Raw genomic sequence first — 19,388 nt, forward strand, 5'->3', positions numbered from 1 at the left:
AAAAATAAAATTTAAAGAAAAATAAAGGAATGTACTTGGAGCTGGGCGTGGTGGTGCACACCTGTAGTCCCAGCCCTTAGGAGGCTGAGGCAGGCAGGTCTTCAAAAAGACCAAAAAAAAAAAAAAAAAAAAAAAAAAAAAAAGAATATACTTGTGAAGGCTAGGATGGTCTCACAAACCTTTAATCTCAGCACTCAAGAGGCAGAGGCAGTTGGATTTCTGTGAGTACAAGGCCAGCCTGGCCTACGTAGCTAGTTCCAGGTCAGCCAGGGCTCTATAGTGAGATCCTGCCTCCAAAAGGAATGTACTTTGGCTTCAGAATTTGGAAGATAAAGTGCATTTGGTTGGCTTGTTAAGAGAAAACTAGGGAATAGGATGTTGGTTCACTTGGTAGGGTAATTCCCTCATGTGCACAAAGCTCTCCATTCTATTTTTGGCACCACATAAAGTGGGTGTGATGGGGCTGGAGAGATGGCTCAGCAGTTCAGAGCTCTGGCTGTTGTTCTGGAGGGCCCAGGTTCAGTTCCCAGAACTACAATCCAATGGCCTCTTCTGGCCTCTGTGGGCATTGCATACATGATGCACTTACATACATTCAAGGCGTAACATACACACAAAAAAGTGGGTGTGGTGATGAGTGCCTGTAACCCCTGCATTCAGGAAGTAGAGATAGAAAGATCAGAAGATCAAGTTTATCCTAAGTTACATGAATGAGTTAGATGTCATACATGAGACCTTGTCTCAAAAATAAAAATAAAAAATAATATAACATTTCAACATAATTTTTGTGTCTTTGCTCTAGCATCTTCCTCTCCTAGATAACTGTATTTTCCAAGAGGAAAAATTATTTTTAGGGACTAAATTCATATTAACTAAGTACTATTATTCTAAAGCTATATATGGATAAGAACATTGTGCTCAGGACAGCAAGAAGAAAAGCCAAGACGTCTGATTTTCAGTTTTCGCTTCTGGCGGAAACTTCATGCTTATCTCTGTTTTCCTGGTAGGTGGGTAGCACAGAGCCCACACACAGGACCAATCAAGTAATCTCTGGGGATTTTTGTTTTTGTTTTTTGTTAACTTTGTCTAATCATAAGCATTTTACTTTGATTTGAAGGCCTTTTTTTTTTTTTTTTGGTCTTTTTGAAACATGGTCTCACTGGTAGCCCTACGTGGCCTGGAACTATGTAGACCAGGCTGGCCTTGAACACACAGAGATCCACCTGCCTCTGCCTCCCGAGTGCTGGGATTAAAGGTATGCGCTGCCAAGCCCGGCTTGAAGTTATTTTTTAAAAACAAAACATACAAGGTATGCAATTTGGAAAATTAAAACAAAGCACAGAAAGACAAATTCTCCTCCCTTCATTTTAGCTCATGCTAATGTAAGAAAGGTTCTGTCCATTAAACGCAAAAGCAAGGGGAGAGAGGCTCAGTGATTAAGAGCCCTGGTCACTGTTCCCAGCATCCACATGGTAGCTAGTGACCATCCCTAACTCCTCTCTGACCTCTATGGGCACTGTATGATACAGATGCACTTGCATGCATGCAGGCAAAACATTCCAACACAAAAAGTAAAAATGAATAAATCAAAACAAAAATTTAAAAGCAAACAATTCATCCTTAGAAGTCTCAGCCTAAGGCTGGGGTCAATGCTTTTCACCTTAATGACAACAAATCACATCAGTGATGATTCAGACCAACAATTTAGGATGGGATTGATTTCGAATTTCAGGCCCCTGTAGATAAGGTCTTTCAGAATGACACTTGGGCTTCTGTAAAAACAATAATGGCACTTAATGAAAAATGTTTGGAGGGAAATAGTGAATGTATAACCTCACTACTCTTGGTCTTCTAGTAGGAGTGCTGGGTAAATAAATAACCCATTAGGGTGTTAGAATAGCTAGAGGCTTGTTTACAGCAAACAAATGGCTCAGTATATTCCACCAGAAGATCATTTCCAGCTAAACTGTTGCTTTTTGTGTTGCCTCCTTCCTCCTCTTTCGCCTCCTTCTTTTCCTCCTTCTCTTCCTCCTCACAGTTCTGGGATGGAACCCAGGTCATCACTCATTTTAAGCAAGTGCTGTACCACTGAGCTATAGTCCCAGCCTCTTAAGTTTCTATTTTAATTTTATTTAGTTGTTCCAATGTGCTAGGGATTGAACCCAGAGCTAAGCACATAGCTCTACCACCGTGCTATTTCTCCAGCTCCCAAATATTTGAATAAGCCAAAGATTTGTGGTAAGGAGATGAATATGAAACATAGTATCAGTTCAAATAACAGAAAAAAATATGACTCAAGGCAAATTGCATGCTCTGCCAACAGGATGAATTCAGTCTAAAATTAATGAAATATAAATAAGTAAAAAGCAGTTTCACCAATCCAATGTTTCGGTGTCATCAATAGGCACAAGCTTTTGTTGTGAATTCAGTTTTGAAACAGCTATTTCCTTCTCGGACACAAGCTGATTGTGCTGCAGGAGGGCTGTTGTATTCTTTCCTCAAACAGGAAACCACTGGCAATTCAGTGTGAAGTCATTTTCTATTTTTAAAGTAATTGAATTTGAGACGTAACTATTAGTGTGACAGTTTCACAGGGCAAAAAATGAGATGAATAAATGGGGCTGAAAGCCAGGCTAATGGAGCAGTACTTCTGAAAATTGCACGTGTGTTTGCGTTCTTCTCCCCCCCCCTCCGACCCCACCAGCATGGTGCCATTCATCCTGTGGGTTTCAGCCCTTTTCCTTGAGAGCTGGTCTGATGTTGATGCACTTCTAACAAAAGTCACATGCTATGATCATGCCCTCAGAAGATAGAGCTCTGCAATATTCCTAGCTTACACGGGCTGATTTTCTAGTAGCTATACAATAGCTGACTAAATACATTAGCATTTTCATTAGCCTATAATCTGAATAATAATGAGTATCCCAGATACACAGAGGCCAGGCGGGGGTTTCCATTCCTCAGAAACAGGCCTTGTAAACAACTGAACATCTCTGAACCCAGAATGCTCCCAGCTTCATGAAAAATGTTGTTAGATGATCTACTATTGTGCTTTTGTATTGAATTAATTATCTATCAATTTTTCTGACAAGGGCTCTCCATGTTGCTCAGGGTGCTTTTGAAATCCTGGTCTCAAGCAATCTTTCCAGTCAGCCTCCTCAGCCTCTGGTGTAGCAGGGACCACAGGTGCATGCAACACACAGTGCTTTGTAAATGTCCTGTATTCGTTATTCAACAACTAGCTTTAGTTTGGGCCAAGTGGAAATTCATGGAAAAGAAAAGCTAAAGAGTGTGTTTTTAAGTGCGGTGTGGTGGGACATGCCTGTGACCCCAACATGGAAGGCTGAGGCAGAAATGATCACCCAGGGGTGGAGCACAAGCTTTGTGTGGATGAAGTCCCTGGCATTCAATTCTCAGCTCTATTTTAAAAAGGTTTTTTAAAAATGTAAATTTTCACTTTAAAACATTTTGTGATCTGGAACTGAATAAACAAAGTATATCATGTGTATATATATAATGTAATGTCTACATTGTGTAAGTGTGCACTTGTCTGTGCTGGTATATGTGTCCATGAGTGCACCAGAGGAGGGTATTTGGTGTCTGCCTTTGTTGCTCTCCACCTCATTTTTATTTACTTATTTATTCTGAGACAAGGTCTCTCACTAAACCAGAAGCTCACAATTTCAGCTAGGCTGGCTAGCCAGTGAGCTCTGGGGATGCACATATCTCTGTTGTCCAGTGCGTTTGGAGGTGCACTAATCAGTGTGCATATATGGAGGCAAGAGGTTGACTTCAGGCACCTTCCTCTATCACTCTTTACCGTGTGTTTTTGTTTTTAATTGTCACCTTTATTAGCAGCTCAGACAGAGATGGACCAGTGCTTCCACTAGGGCTATTAGGGCAAGTTTTGAGGAACTACAGCAGTAGGGGACATCAGTGGTGGTGAGCCAAGGTCTTAAAAAGGAACGGAATGATGGCCCAGTGAGGTGTCACCACGGTGCCGTCGTGGTGTAAGAAGTCCCTGAATATTATCATTTCCTTTCTGAATAGGCCAAGTGAACCTCACTTGAGACAGAAGACAGACAGCAACCAGCCCTGTGCACCCCAAGTCTATGACCATCAGCAGCTGCAACAGACGCAGAACTTTTGGGCTGTGGCTGCTTTCTGGAGATGAAGTCAAACTGGCCACCTCTAAGAAACCTCCAGGGGAGCCACTCTGTCCATTTCTGTGAGTGACTTGAGAAGGAAACAGAGAAGAGGGAATTTCCTTTTCCTGAAAAAGCTGGAAGGAGGCACAGGCAGAGGGTGGATTCCTTCTGAGCAGATGCTGCATTCTGTGGTAAAAAAGGAGTTCCCAGTCCTTCAGCTGAGACATCTCATACAGACACACAGCCAGCATCTTGATTCCTTCTATACAGTTGTACCTTTATGTTCTGGGAGTGGGCGCCATCACCTGCTGACCCCACTGGCAACAGCATGACATTCTTGTCTGTGGCCTCCTGAAAGGTCAAAGTCACAGGAATACTTCCACCTTTCTTGGTCAAGTCTGGTTCAACACCACTGTTTTCAGGGTTCTTCTCCCAGATAGGTAATGAGGATGGTTGGTCAGCTATCTAGGGTTTCCCATCATGGCCCATATATACCTTGAATTTATTAGGGCTGTGCAGTTCAGCAAACTTCTTAGACAAGTGGTTTGAAACCTGCTTGCTGACAACTTCAGGGATCGTGTTCAGCAGGAGCCTGATGGAGCACTTGCCGACGACCTTTCTGGGAATCACGGTCTTGGCCCCTGACCTGGAGAAGGCCCCTTCAGTGTATGGAGGTAGCCTTTGGTGCATCAGGATGCCTTTCTTACAGCTGTGCAGGAGGATCCTGGCCTTTACATCCTTGGTGAGTCCTCCCTGATAAAGTCTATGTGGTGGTAGAGTTCACACTCCTCCTTGGTCACAGGAGCCATAGTCTCATTGATACTTGGGATGAGGATTTTCCCCCTTCTTGTCATCCAGACAGCCCATTAGAGACATGAGTTCCATCATGGCCCCAGGCACTGACCTGCAGAATGAGGTCTTTAGCACTGCATTCCACCACAATGAATAAGCAGCAAATAAGGCCGCAAATGAGGCAGGGCTTATTCTTCTCCCACCAGTAATTGTCTGAAACGCAGAGTCCGTGTCCCTCTGGGCAAAAATGAGCTCCTCCAGGCCCTCAAGCCAGATTATTCTGTGCCTTCTGGGCAGAATTGCCTGTTGACAGGAACCTCCTGGCCAGTCCTCTGATAGGTTTCTAGGACATTCGGCATTCATCCAGTCAGCCACTGGCCTCTTAACATCTGTTGAACCTATCCCATACGACTTACCATCCCAGTCCACCAAGGTGAAAGCCTCACTGTCCCAGCTGTCCTCTGGAGCTGCAGGCTACCTGTCCAGGTACCCAAAAATGCGGACCGTTTTCTTCTGGGGATTGCTGTCCAGTTTGCCCAGCTGAATGGTAGCATTATCTCTAAGCCATCAGGGAGCCTTTGCTTCCTAATATACACAGTTCCACAGAGCTCCCCCCACCAGCCTGTGGACACTGACCACAGCCCTCTGTCATCCTTCCTTCTCTCCTCAAGTCAGGTGAACATGTCCTGAATGGCCAACCATTCTGCAAGTTTCTTGGCATAGAGATCCTGATTTTCATCAATGGAAGACTGTGTAGGAACTATCTCTCAGGCAGACTGAAGACCTTGGAAATTCACACTAACAACTGTATTTTTTGAGACAGACTCTCTCATTAAACCTAGAGCTTGCTGTTTTGGCTAGACTAGATGGCCAATGAACCTCCAAATCAGCCTGTGTCTACCCCTCCCTCACTATTGCAGTTACAGGCACATGCCACCATACCCAGCTTTTACGTGGATGCTAGGGATCTGAACTCAGGTCCTCAGGCTTGTGCAGCAAGTACGTACCCCTTTACCCACTGACTATCTCCCCAGTCCCCTACTTTACTTTTATTGTATTAAAACTCACAGCTGAGGCTGGAGATTTAGCTCAGTTGTTAAAATAAGCACTTTAACACACCTGCACAAAGTCCCAAGATCAATCATAAGCAACATATCAACTGGCACTTGGGAGGTGGAAGCAGAAGGATCAGAAGTTTAAGATCATCCTGAGCTATAGTAGACCCTGTATCAAAAAAAATCCTCATAGTTGTCAAGAATACATGATTTGCCCCTTCCCGCACCTTCTTTCAACCCTCTGTCTCAGCTCTGCCAGGACCCTTGAGCACCCCCAGATCTGGGAGCTTTCCCAGTAATGAGTTTCTTTTCCCACATCTATTTTGTACACCACCATCTCAACTCTTAGACTTGCTGGGGTTACTAGGATCCTTGTACCCCTAGAACTGTGAGCTGACCGAGTTGGCCCACATATTGGCCAATCCCATTTGAGAGAGATTGACAGGCAGAGTTAAGCAGATCTCTGTGAGATCAAGGCCAGCCTGATCTACATAGTGAGTTCTGGGCTAGCTGGGGCTACAGGGAGATCCTAACTCAAAAAGACAAAGAAAAGTTTCACTTATCCCTAGCTTAACTGAGACCACTTCTTACATCCCACTTGCATATTAACATAAAGTGGCCCCCAAACTGAACACCAAACACTACACAGCTGGGCTATAACCAGACCAGTTAAGAAAACAGCATAAAAAGATACAATCATTCAGCAAAGACAGATCACCTAGCAATACCAAGAAACACCATCAATGACACAAGTCCAGATGCCCATGTCTTATTGAAAAAACACAACATGAATAACCAAGGTAATATGTCTACTGTAGAAATTAGCACAGCCATTGTAATGTTTCTAGAGAATAGCAACCTAAAGGATGCACACAACAATGATTTCAAGGTAGCAATTATAAATATATTCAAAGAAGATATGAATAAAAGGCTGAATGAAAGTGAAAACACTGACAGTTGAATGAGATAGCTAAAACAATTCAAAACATGAAATTAGAATTCAATAGTGATATAGTATCTTCAGAAAAGCCAAACTGAAATAAAACTTGAAATAAAAACTCAGGAACTTAAACAAAAAGCTTAGAGGAAATAAACAAGAAGAAGTAGTGAAATAAAACAGAGCCTATCAGATCTTGAAGATAAGCTTGGGGAAATGGATTACTCAATAAAACAAAATGTCAACTCTAAAATAACCCAGGAATGGAATATGCAAGATCTCTGGGACACTGTAAAAAAGACCAAACCTATGAATCATAGGCATAGAAGAAAGAGAAGAAACCCAGGTCAAAGGTACTCAAAATATTTTTAATAAATCATAGAAAAAAATTCCCAAATCTACAGAGATCTCTACTGAGGTGCAGGAGGCATACAGAGCACCAAATAGACAGGACCGGAAAAGAAATTCCACATGTCATATAACAGTCAGAATATTAAATGTACAGAACAAAGAAAAGATACTGAAAACTGTGAGAGAAAGATCAAGTCACATATAAAGGCAGGACCATCAGAATAATGGCTGATTTGTCAATGGAGATTATGAAAGGCTTGGATCAGTGTCCCACAAATCATGAAAGAACACAGATTCCAGCCCACACTATGTGCCCAATGAAACTATCAGTTGTTCTTGAAGGAGAAATAAAAACTTTCCATGATAAAAAACAGATTTAAGGAATTTATGTCCATGAAACTAGTGCTAACAGAGAATACTCAGTGGAATAGTTAACTGTGAAGAGATTATTAAACATGCTCAAAAGGACACAAAGAATACATAAATTAATCCAGAACTGTCAACTAAAAGAAAACAAGTCACACCTCACCAACAATGATCAATACCACCCTAAAATAAAAAGATGCGAAAAGATACTCCAGGCAAACAGAACTAAGAAACAACCAAGTATAGCTATTCTCTTATCCAACAAAATAGACTTCAAACTAAAAGTAGTCAGAAAGATGGGGGTCACATCATACTCACTAAAGGAAAAATAAACCAGGAGGATATTATTATCCTAAACATATATGCACTACACACAGGGGCACCCAATTTTATAAAAGAAACTTTATTAGACTAAAATCACACATTGACTACAACACAGTGATAGTGGGTGACTTCAGTACCCCACTGTCACTAATAGACAGATTAGCCAGACAAAAATTAAATAGAGAAAGCCTGGAATTAAATACCATAAGTCATCTATAGACATTCTATTCAAACACTAAACAATACATTTTCTTCTCAGCAGTCAATGGAACTTCTGCCAAAACTGATCACATGTCTGCAAATTTAGGAAAACTGAAGTACCATCTTGTGTTCTATCAACAACAATAAAAATGGGGAACATACATAAACTCATGGAAGTGAAACAACACACTACAGGATGAAAATGAGATCAATGGAGAAATCAAGAAGGAAATTTACAAATTCCTAGAATTGAATGAAAATGAAAACTACCAAAATCTAGAGGACACAATGAAGGCCATTGTTAGAGGAAAATTTATAGCCTAAGTGCTTACACCAGAAAATTGTAATTATCTCATGAAAACAAATTAATCATGTAGCTGAAGATCTTGGAAAATCAATAATAAACAACATCTAAAAAGAGTAGATGGGAATATATAAATAAAACCAAGGTTGAAACTAATGAGATAGAAATGAAGAAACCAATACAAAGAATCAATGAAACAAAGAGCTTGTTCTTTGAAAAAATTAGCAAGACTGACAAATCTTTAGCCAAATTAACCAAAAGAAAGAGAAAGACTCAATTTAACTTAGAGAGGAACAGCTCCTGAGAAAATTCAGAAAGCTGTAAAGGATATATTTTTAAATATTTTATTTATTATTTTTATGTGTATGGGTATATTGCCTGCATGTGTGTAAGTGTACCATGTTGTGCAATGCCTGCAGAGGTCAGAAGAAGGTACTGGAGCCCCTGGAACTGGAGTTAAGTTGTTAGCTGCCATGTGGGTGCTGGGAATCGAACCCAGGTCCAATGCAAGAGCAGTCAGTGTGCTCTTAACTATTGAGCCATCTCTCCAGCCCTGTAAGAATATATTTTTAAAAACTTTATGCTGCTAAATCAGAAAATCTAAAGGAAATTGATATTTTCTCGATATGTACAACCTTCAAAAGTTAAAATGACATAAATAGTTTAAGCAGATTTATAACAGCCAATGAGATAGATGTCATGAGTAAATTTCCCAACTAAAAAGAATCCAGGACCAGATGAATATATTATAGAATTCAAATAAACCTTCAAAGAAGAATTAATACCAATACTCCTCCAATTAATCCATAAAATAGAAAAGGAAGGCGCACTCCTAAATTCTTTCTAAGAAGCCAGTATTACTTTAATGCCACAACCAGACAAAGATTCAACAAAAAAAAGAAAATTACAGGCCAGTTTCTCTGATGAACCTAGATGCAAAAATTCTCAGTAAAATACACACAAATGGAATGCGAGAACACATCAAAAAGATTATCTGCCATGATCAATTGCCTTCATCTCAGAAATGCAGGGATGGTTAACATATGTAAATGAATAAATGTAATCCACCACATAAACAGACTCACGGACAGAAACCACATATCATTAGATGCAGAAAAGGCCTTTAACAAAATCCAACATTCTTCCATGATAAAACTCATGGGAACCTAGGGATTCAGGAGCTACATCTCAACATAACAAAAGCAGTATACCACAAGCCCACAGTCAACATCATACTAAATGGAGACATACTCAATGCATCCTTATACAATCAAGAACAAGATGATGATGCCTACTCGCTCCATTCCTGTTCAATATAATACTTGAAGACTTAGCTAGAGCAATAAGACAAATGAAGGAGAAAGGGGGATACAAATTGGAAAGGAAGAAGTCAAAGTATCCTTATTTGCAGATGATATGATCCAATACATAAAAGATCCTAAAGATGCCACCAGAAAACTAGGGCTGATAAATACATTCAACAAAGTAGTAGGATATAAAATTAACACTCAAAAATTAGTAGTCTTCCTACACACCCGCAACAAACATACCAAGAAAAAATTCTGGGGAATAATCCATTCATAATAGCCTCAAAAAATATAAAATATCTTGGAATAAAACTAACAAAAGAAGTGAAGGACTTGTACAACAAAAACTTCAAGACATTGAAGAAAGAAATTGAAGGGAAAAAACAGAGGATGGAAAGACCCCCCCCCACCGCTTATGGATCAGTAGGATTAATATTGTGACAATGACTACCAAAAGCAATCTACAAATTCAGTGCAATATTCATTAAAATTCCATCACAATTCCTCACAGAAATTGAAAAATATCTCAAATTTCATATGGAAACAAACAAACAAACAAACAACCAGGATAGCCAAAATAATCCTGAACAATGAAAGAACTGCTGGAGGTATTACAATTCCAGAGCTCAAATTATACTACAGAGCTACAGTAATAAAAACAGCATGACACTGGCATAAAAACAGAATCAGTAGAATAGAACTGAGGACTCTCCCAATTGTACCACCCTGGTGACCGAACCTTTCACATGGGCATCTGGGGGACATTTGAGATTTAAATGACACCATATGACATTAATACCCCTAAAGAGCTATCATTGAAGTTCTATATGCAAACTCATTTTATGAAGGGTAAAGTATCAAGTTAAATGACATAACAAGGAAACAATTGACAAGTGCAGAATGTGATGTACAGCCAACCCTGTATCTGCAACAATTAATAAGGGGGGAAAGGAGTGAAGACTGCAACAACCGAAAAAGACAAAAGAGGCAACGCAAATGTGTCCACACGCTGGGTTCCTTGGTATCCTCATACTGTGAATCAGTTTAAGGATAAATTTTCTGTGTGTTGGGGGGCGTGTGCAGGGGGAGGTATTCATGTTCATGTGTGCACGTTTGTGTGGTGTGCAGAGGTTCACATCAGGTGTCTTCATCTATTACTCTCCCCTTATCGTTTCTTGTGTGTATGTGTGTGGGCATGTGCATGCATGTGTGAATGTGGGCACATAACCACAGCATGTGTGAAGGGCAGAGGACAGCTTCTATGGTTGTTCCTTGCCTTCTACCTTGTTCAAACCAGAATCTGTTGTTTTCCACTGTGTACGATACTGGCCTACTAGGCTAGTTGGCCTGCAAGCTTCTGGAACTTTCTTGTCCCCATTCCCCATCACTCCATCAGAGTGCTTGGGTTACATAAGCTCAGGCTGTGTGTCCAGTTTTTTGTTTTGCTTTGGTCAAGCCATCTCTCTAGCTTAACCTTATTTATTTATTTATTTATTTATTTATTTATTTGTTTGTTTGTTTGTTTGTTTGTTTGTTTATTGTTATGTCAGCAAAAGTAATGCTTTTTTATGTTTTATTTATTAATTTTTTTTTGTGTGTATGAGTGTATTGCCTGCATGTGTGTAAGTGTACCTGTGTTGTGCAATGCTCATGGAGGTCAGAAGAGGGTGTCGGATTCCCCAGGAACTGGAGTTATGGATAGTTGCTAGCCACCATGTGGCTGCTGGGAATCACCCACAGTAATCACCCACTCCAGCCCCAGTAATTCTTTTTCTTTTTAATTTTAAATTTTTGTATTGAATTCTTGTGATTTTCATGCAGTCTAATTTGATGGGTATTTAGATGGCCTCCCCTATCTGCACCTCCCATACTGCACCCTCCCCAATATAATGTACACACACACACACACACATACACACACACGCACATACACACACACACACACATTTAAAACCTATAGAATCCAATTTGTGTTCCCAAATGTCCTTAGATGTGAGTCCAACCACTGGAGCCTGGTTAATATACCAAGAGTCTCATCCTTGAAAGAGACTGTCTTTCCCCCTCCCAGCAGTGATCAGTTGCCAAAAATTAACCAGACAAAAATCTCAGTATAAACATGGGGAAGTGGATAGGAAATCCCACCTTATTTTTCAAGACAGTGTCTTTCAATGAACCTGGGGCTTACGAACTGGCTCATCCAACCGTCCAGAGAGCTCTGGGGATCCATGTGACATTACACCCTACTAGATGGGTACACCAAACTCAGCTGTTTGGTTTTTACATGGGTGCTGGGGATCTGAACTTAGGTCTTCATGCTTGCTCAGCAATCACTTTACCCGCTGAGTTATCTCACAAGCCCCTAAAAATACATTTTAATGGCAATCAGAAAAATTTTATTTTGGAGTAGTAATTATCACTTCATGTTAAAGAGTAACTACTAATTGTATTAGGTAATTTCATGGTACTGTGCATATATGTCTAATTTGATTATTTTTATAAAGGCAAAATGACACATGTAAATACATATCTGTGTTTTTCTTTAAAATATTTTGGTAAAAGAAGGAAATACATTATCAAATGTGTCAAAATATTTGGTAATTGTTGAATATGAGTGATAGGTAAGAGAGAGTTTCATTGGTATATAATTTTAAATATTCATAACAAAAATTCCAAAACCTAAAAGTGATGATTTATGTATCTTTCAAAAAGAAAATAAGTCTTATCCTTTAAAATACTGATGGACTTAAATACATTACTCCTAGAATTATACACAGTTTCCTAAAGTTCATGTCATTAATCACAGGTATATATCAGTTTGTGTATTATCTGCTAATTCTGTTCCTCATAAATATACCATAAGAAAATAATAGAAAGAGGGCCTAGAGGGATGGTTCAGTCAGGAAAGTGATTGTGGCACAAGCAGGAGGACCTGAGTTCAGTCCCCCAGAACTCACATAAAAAGCTTGGTATGACAGCACATGCCTGTGATCCTAGTGCTGAGGAGGCAGAGAATGAAGGATCCCTGGAGGGGTTGGAGAGGTGGCTCAATGGTTATGGGCACTTGCTGCTCTTCCAGAGGACCAGAGTTCAGTTTCCAGCATCTAAATCAGTGCTTACAACTGCCTGTCAACTCCAAAGGCACCCCCACACATGACACACATATGCTCTCTCACATGCACATACACATGAATAAAAATAAATCTCAAAATAAAAGAACCCAGCCAGTTCAGCTGAATCAGCAAGCTTCAGGTTAGTGAGAAACTCTGTCTCAAAGAATAAAGTGGAGAGAGATTGAGGAAGACAGTGAACACCAACCTCTGGTCTCCACATGCATGTGTATGTGTATGTACAACCACACATACATTCACACAAGCACGTGTGCATACACACATAGAAAAGAAAATAATGAAATGTGGAAGGTGAGAACCCATAACTAAGGTTGTCCACTGACCTCCACACACATGTATACACACACACACACACACACACACACACACACACTGACCAGTCTTTTAAATTAAGTTGTTTTCTATCTGGCTTTTTCTGGTTCAAGCTTATATTCCAGGGCTATATCTGAACCAGTGGGCATGACAAGAAAGTGAATATACACAACTTTACAGGCAAAGCACACACACAGCACTGAGCATTCGTACCCTAAGCTGCCCATCTCTGGCTGTTTTCGGCATTTCTATGACTCATTTTGAACCATCCTGCCCCCAAACCCCAAGTTAAGGTAGCCTGAGCGTGTTCATTTCACTCTGTTTCTGGTTCTGGCAGGGCTCCTCAAGTCTTTGCAGGGGAGTGGAGGAGTCCAGGCTCTCATTGGCTCACACATGCCCAGTTCCCGTTAAGTGAGGCAGGACAGCATTGTGGTTAAGAACATCAGCTTCCTGGAAAAGAACCCTGGCAATACTCTTACAAGTTGTAAGCTTGTCAAGCTCTGGGCCTCATCTTCTTCTTCTGCTTGTTACAATGATTAAATGAGTTAATATGTGCAAAAACGCTCAGCACAGTGAATGGACCACAGTAAACATTCAACAACTATTAATACATTTTAGAGTCTCTAAAGTCACCTATTACTGTAGAAAATAACTCCATGAAGGTATATTTTTTAATAAATTCCCAGCGCCCTCAATAACACCTACGATGTATGCAAAAGTAGTCAAGTAGGTTGGGAACATAGTTCAATAGAGAATTTGCCTAGTATGCATGAGGCCTTGGGTTCAATCCCCAGTATTGCCAAATTAAAAAAAGTATTCACGTATCTTTATAACAGTAAGCATCTCCAAATTAAATATAAAATATAGGAAAGTATGGATAGGATCATACTTCAACATGATGGGAATCCATAAAGCCTATTAATGGTGACAAAAATTAGAAATTTGTAAATACATGAATCTACATACATCTACACTGACTGTTGGTTTGAATGTGAAATGTCCCCCCACAGACCCCAAGGATGTAAACTTGGCCCCAGCTCGGGGATGTGTTTGTGGAGGTTTAGGAGGTGTGGCCTTGCTGGAGGAAGCATGTCACTGGGGGTGGGCTTTGAGAGTTCATAGCTCTGTTCCTCTTCCAGGTGGCCTTTCCCTGTTTCCTGTGCCTACTTGAAGATGAAGGTGAGCTCTGGCTGCCTCCTGCTGTGCCTCCCTCCCATAGTGGACTCTCACCCCTCTGGAACCCCAAGTGCAATGAAGTCTTCTTTCTGTGAGCTGCCTTGGCCATGATGTTTTACCACAGCAACAGAAAGTAATTAACACACTGATAAGTTAGAAGCGATCTTACGTATCCAATAAGATTTTTACATAGCTGGCAGTGACAAAAACCTTAACTCAAATTAGCTTAAGTAAAAGAATGTATTGACTGATGGAAATATAAAGTCTATCAGATACAAAAATTGCTTCAAAATTGATAACAGACCTAAATGGAAACACAAAATTGCCAGTCTTCTAGATGACACAGTGCCCTAGGGTCTGGTGAAATATTAACATATATATATTGAAAGAAAGACAGGACAAGCCATAGACTAGGCAACATTTTTATAAAACATCAGTCTAATAAAGGATTTATATCCAAAACTATGTAGAAAACTCTCAAGATTCAATGGTAAGAAAACAACAACCAAAAAAAAAAACCACTATAAAGTGAGCAAACATGAATTTAGTCACCAACAAAGACATAGAGACAGCCAATAAGCATGTGGAAAGATGCTCAACCTCGTTGAACTGTAGGGATAATTATTTCAAACATCAACTGCATATTGACTAGGACAGTTAAAAATTTAAAAAAAACAGGGGCTATAGAAATGGCTCAGTGCTTAAGAGTACTGGCTGTTCTTGAAAAGGACCCAGGTTCAGTTCCCAGCACCCACATGGCAACTAACAACCATCTGTAACTCCAGTTCCAGGGGATCCATTGCCTTTTGGCTTCTGCAGGCATTACACAACATGGGTACACTTATGTACATGCAGGCAAAACACTCATACACATAAAAATAATAAATAGAGTATTTTTAAGTCAAAAAAATGGAAAATTCCATGTACTAATGAGGATGGATAACAGCAAGAAATCCCATTTCTTGCAGGACATGTAAAGTGATGTAGTTAATTTGGATGATTCTTAGTTTCTTGGAGATAACATCTGACTCACCAACCACACACCTAGGTATTTATCAAACTGATTTGAAAACATGTCTATCCAAAACCCTAAACACAAATGTTCAGAGACATTTCTTTCCCAAGTGCCCCAAACTGGGAGATACCCAAATGATGGAACGTCTATCCCATTATTATTCATTAATAATAAAAATATTATTCGTTAATAAAATCATCTATCAAACCATGACAAGATGTGGAGGAGGCTTGCATTCACAGTAATAAAGGATGAAGCCAGTCTGACAGGAACACATACTGAGTGATTCTCACTCTGAGACAGTCCAGAAAGGGCAACGCTGTAATAAATGCTTTTAAGTATTGTTATTTGTTTGCTTGCTTGTTTATTTTGCTTTTTTTGTTTGCTTTGAGACAGGCTTTCATAGTTTGCCTGTTAACTATGTAAATGTACAGGCTGATCTCAAGTCCATGGGATAAGGGGATCCTCCAACCTGCATCTGACTTAATGGCAAAACAAGACTGAAAAGGTCAGTGTTTCCAGGCATGCAAGGGAAATAAAAGAGGAAATGAGCAAATGAAGCAGAATCTTAGAGTGGTGAAACTTTTCTGTATGACTGTGTGGCAGATACGTCCCGATGAAGCTCCTGAAATTTATAACTCAAAGAGCAAATTTTAATGCATTCCAATAAAAAAGTTAGAAGGTAGGAGGAGGGAGATTTTAGGTGGTATTTCAGGCTGTGACAAGAGAAATCAGTGCTACCAATGTATGGAACAAGTTCAGCAAAGGGGCTAGAGAAAAAAGGTGCTGACCTTGGCAACTAGAAGCGAGCGATGTTTGTAAGAACAGATGCAAAAGATGCTGCAAAGCAGCATTGTACTCAGGTTGATGAAGCTTTCCCAGCAGGACTTTAGGTTAATAACTGGTCCTGGGTACTGGTTTTGAATAACTATGTAAATGGGCAGTGGAAAGCAGGAGCCACATTTCTCATCACTGGAGTTGAGATTCAGAGATAAGCAAGTGGGAGATATCAGAATGACCCCAGGAAAGGATCACAGCTGGGTACGTGATTAAAACTCATCCTGAGGACTAGAAACTGCCTCTGCGAGACCCAGTGAAGGAGAGTCAGAATAAGAAAATACAGGCTTTATTACAGAGAGAGAGAGAGAGAGAGAGAGAGAGAGAGAGAGAGAGAGAGAGAGAGAGAGAGAATAAAAAAAATTCAAAAAACTTCAAAAATTCTCAAAAGTAGTGCTAGGACAGCTGAAAAGTGCGGGGGGTGGGGATGCAGTGAAGCTAGGAGGCCACACTCAGCTCCAGATGCAGCTCCCCTGCAGCAGCAGGACAGGCAGAAGCCCCATGCAAAAGATAAGTGGAGTAGCACTGGTGAAAAGAGATGAGCAGTTCTTCCCACAAGCCCACAGCCCTCACAAGCCTCAAATCCAATCACAGGTTTTGATAAGATGGTGATTCCACTGGTGGATGGGTCAACCACAGTGGACTTCCATTTCCAGCTCTGTACAACCCAGTGAGCAGCAGCTGGACACCGTTTTGAGAGGGAACACTTTAAGACTGAGCTGAACTGGACACCTAAGACCAGAAAACAGTCACTAGTCAAAGAGCCTGAATTAACCTACCACAAACCCAGGTTGAGAGACAGACCTGGGGGGTACTTACAAAGCACAAGAGAGCTCAGTGAAGCAGAGATGTGGGTTCCAGGACAGCCTGGGCTGCATATGAGACCCTATCTCAGACTTTCATTGTGAGCTTAATATAGACACAGATGGTTGGCTCCAACAGGATTCTCTATAGATACATGTGTGTTCACAAGTTAGCACATACACACATATCTTCTTGCTCTGTCAGTTGAAACGGCCTAAAAGAAACTAAACCAACACCATTGAGCACACCTTAAAACTGTCAAATTTATGAAAAACTAGGAAAGATTTGACAATCTATCACAACCAAGAAGACCCTAGGGAGATAAGGCAACTGAATGTAATGTGGGCTCCTGGGTAGACTCCTGGAACAGAAAAGGGAGTCAGTTAACACATAGGAAACCTGAATAAAGTGTGCATATTAGCTAATCATAATGCATCACTGACTCATTAACTGTAACAAGCGAACTAATATGTTCTTTTTATTTTGTGTCCGAGTGTTTTGCCTGCATGTATGTAAGTGTACCGTGCAAACCCCACAGAGGCCACAAGAGGGTGTCAGATCCCCTGGAACTGGAGTTAAGGATAGTTGTTAATCATTGTGTGGGTGCTGGGAACTGAACCCAGGTCCACTGGTGCTCTTAACTGCTGACCCATCTCTCTAGCCCCCAAATATAAGTTCTTATCTGAGGACAGCAGAAGGTTAGAATAGAGGTAGAGCACACACTTAGCATTCACAAGGCCCTGGATTCAATGCCCAGCACCAAAATATAATAAAATAATTGAGGAAGCTATTGAGGGTCAGGATCGAAAAAACTCTGTACTGTTTGTGACATTTCTGTAAATATAGAAAACCTAAAATAAATAAATAAATAAATAAATAAATAAATAAATAAATAAAAAATAAAAAGTCTCATGGTAGGGAATATGTCAGGTGCAGTTTATGGTAGAGAACACCCAGGAGGGATCCACTCCTTGGCCCACTTCTTACTGATTGGTTCTGCCATAGGCTCCATAGATTCACATCTTCTGCTTGGGATGTGGCCCCTGCAGACTCACACTACACACAGCACGGCTGCAGCAGGTGAGAGTTTGTTTGCATAGACCTCGCCTACGACCTCCATTTGCGTGTCTGGCTTTCTGTGGGGCCTGCCCTACCCTGAGCAGGCCACTCTGCAGAGGGCCGGCTTCATCTGGGCTTCTACACAGAAGTGGAAACAGTGGTTTTCCAAATGTCAGAAGATGTACAAGAGGAAGTGGTAGCAACAGATGAGACTCACAAGTCCCACCGTAACAGAGAGGATTGTTTTTTGTAAGATTGCCAATTTTTGTTCATAATTTGAGAAAAATAAGGAAATAGGATGCAATTTACTTTATGTCCTAAGGATTAGACACGGTCACGTTCTAGGTTTTTAGATTTGATTATAATTCTACACACACACACACACACACATACACACACACACACACACGCATACACACAAACCAAATCATTTAAGGTATAAATTGAAGAAATAAAACACAATTTTATAAAGTTTAATGCAGATTATCAATTTTTAATTATTAAAAATAACAATTTTCAACTATCTTTGTTAGTAAATAATGCTGAGAATTCTTAATTTTTAAAGTAGAAGGATTAATTTTACTCAAATTATTATCCATGAAATATGTCAAACTTTAAAAGATGCAAGAAAGTTAAATAATTTCACTATTAGTGACAATTTTACTAAGTACAGTTTTTATTAGCATCAGGCAGTTCCCCTTATACAAATCATAAATATTATGCTAATGAAAATGTGGCTTTGGGAAAGAGTTCTGATAGAGCGACTGAAGCAATAAAGATGTGTTTATAGCAACAGGGTGTCAATGTCCAGCCAAGTGTAATAAGATAGTCTCATGTAAAATAAGCATTGTGATTATTTCATTGTCACTTTATCTGAGGAATGAAGATGGTTTTCGATCTCTGTGACAGTGTACACACACCCTCTGCTTACCTGAGACGACCATCCGCTTTCCCACCGTCTCAGAGAGTGGTTTGTGGCGTGATAAAGATGCCATAGCTTAGGCCTAACCTGCGCTGCTGGAGCTTCCTCCTCAGTGTCTTCAGACCAGTGAGACAGCACCACTAAGCAACAAAGTTGGCAGTCTCTGCTCTCCTTGTCTGTGGCCTGGGCTGGGTGGTTGCTAAGGACGCTTTATGACAGGATCCAATGTTCTTTCTACCAGAGCTCTGTATTCCAGATTCTAAGAGCAGACAGAACTGGACTGTGCCCAGCAGCTGTATCCAACCGTAACTGTTCCTTGTCTGCCTGTGTCCAGTCAGAAGACTTGTTCA

The 19,388-nt window shown here is 40.4% G+C and overlaps 1 pseudogene; it reads right to left on the reverse strand.

Moving 5' to 3' along the window:
* Positions 1-3,955: 3,955 nt before the first annotated feature.
* On the reverse strand, positions 3,956-19,111 carry LOC103751041 (annotated as a pseudogene).
* Positions 19,112-19,388: the final 277 nt, after the last annotated feature.

This window comes from Nannospalax galili, unplaced genomic scaffold (genome assembly GCF_000622305.1).
Source record: "Nannospalax galili isolate Female #2095 unplaced genomic scaffold, S.galili_v1.0 scaffold305, whole genome shotgun sequence".
In the NCBI taxonomy this organism is placed as follows: domain Eukaryota; kingdom Metazoa; phylum Chordata; class Mammalia; order Rodentia; family Spalacidae; genus Nannospalax; species Nannospalax galili.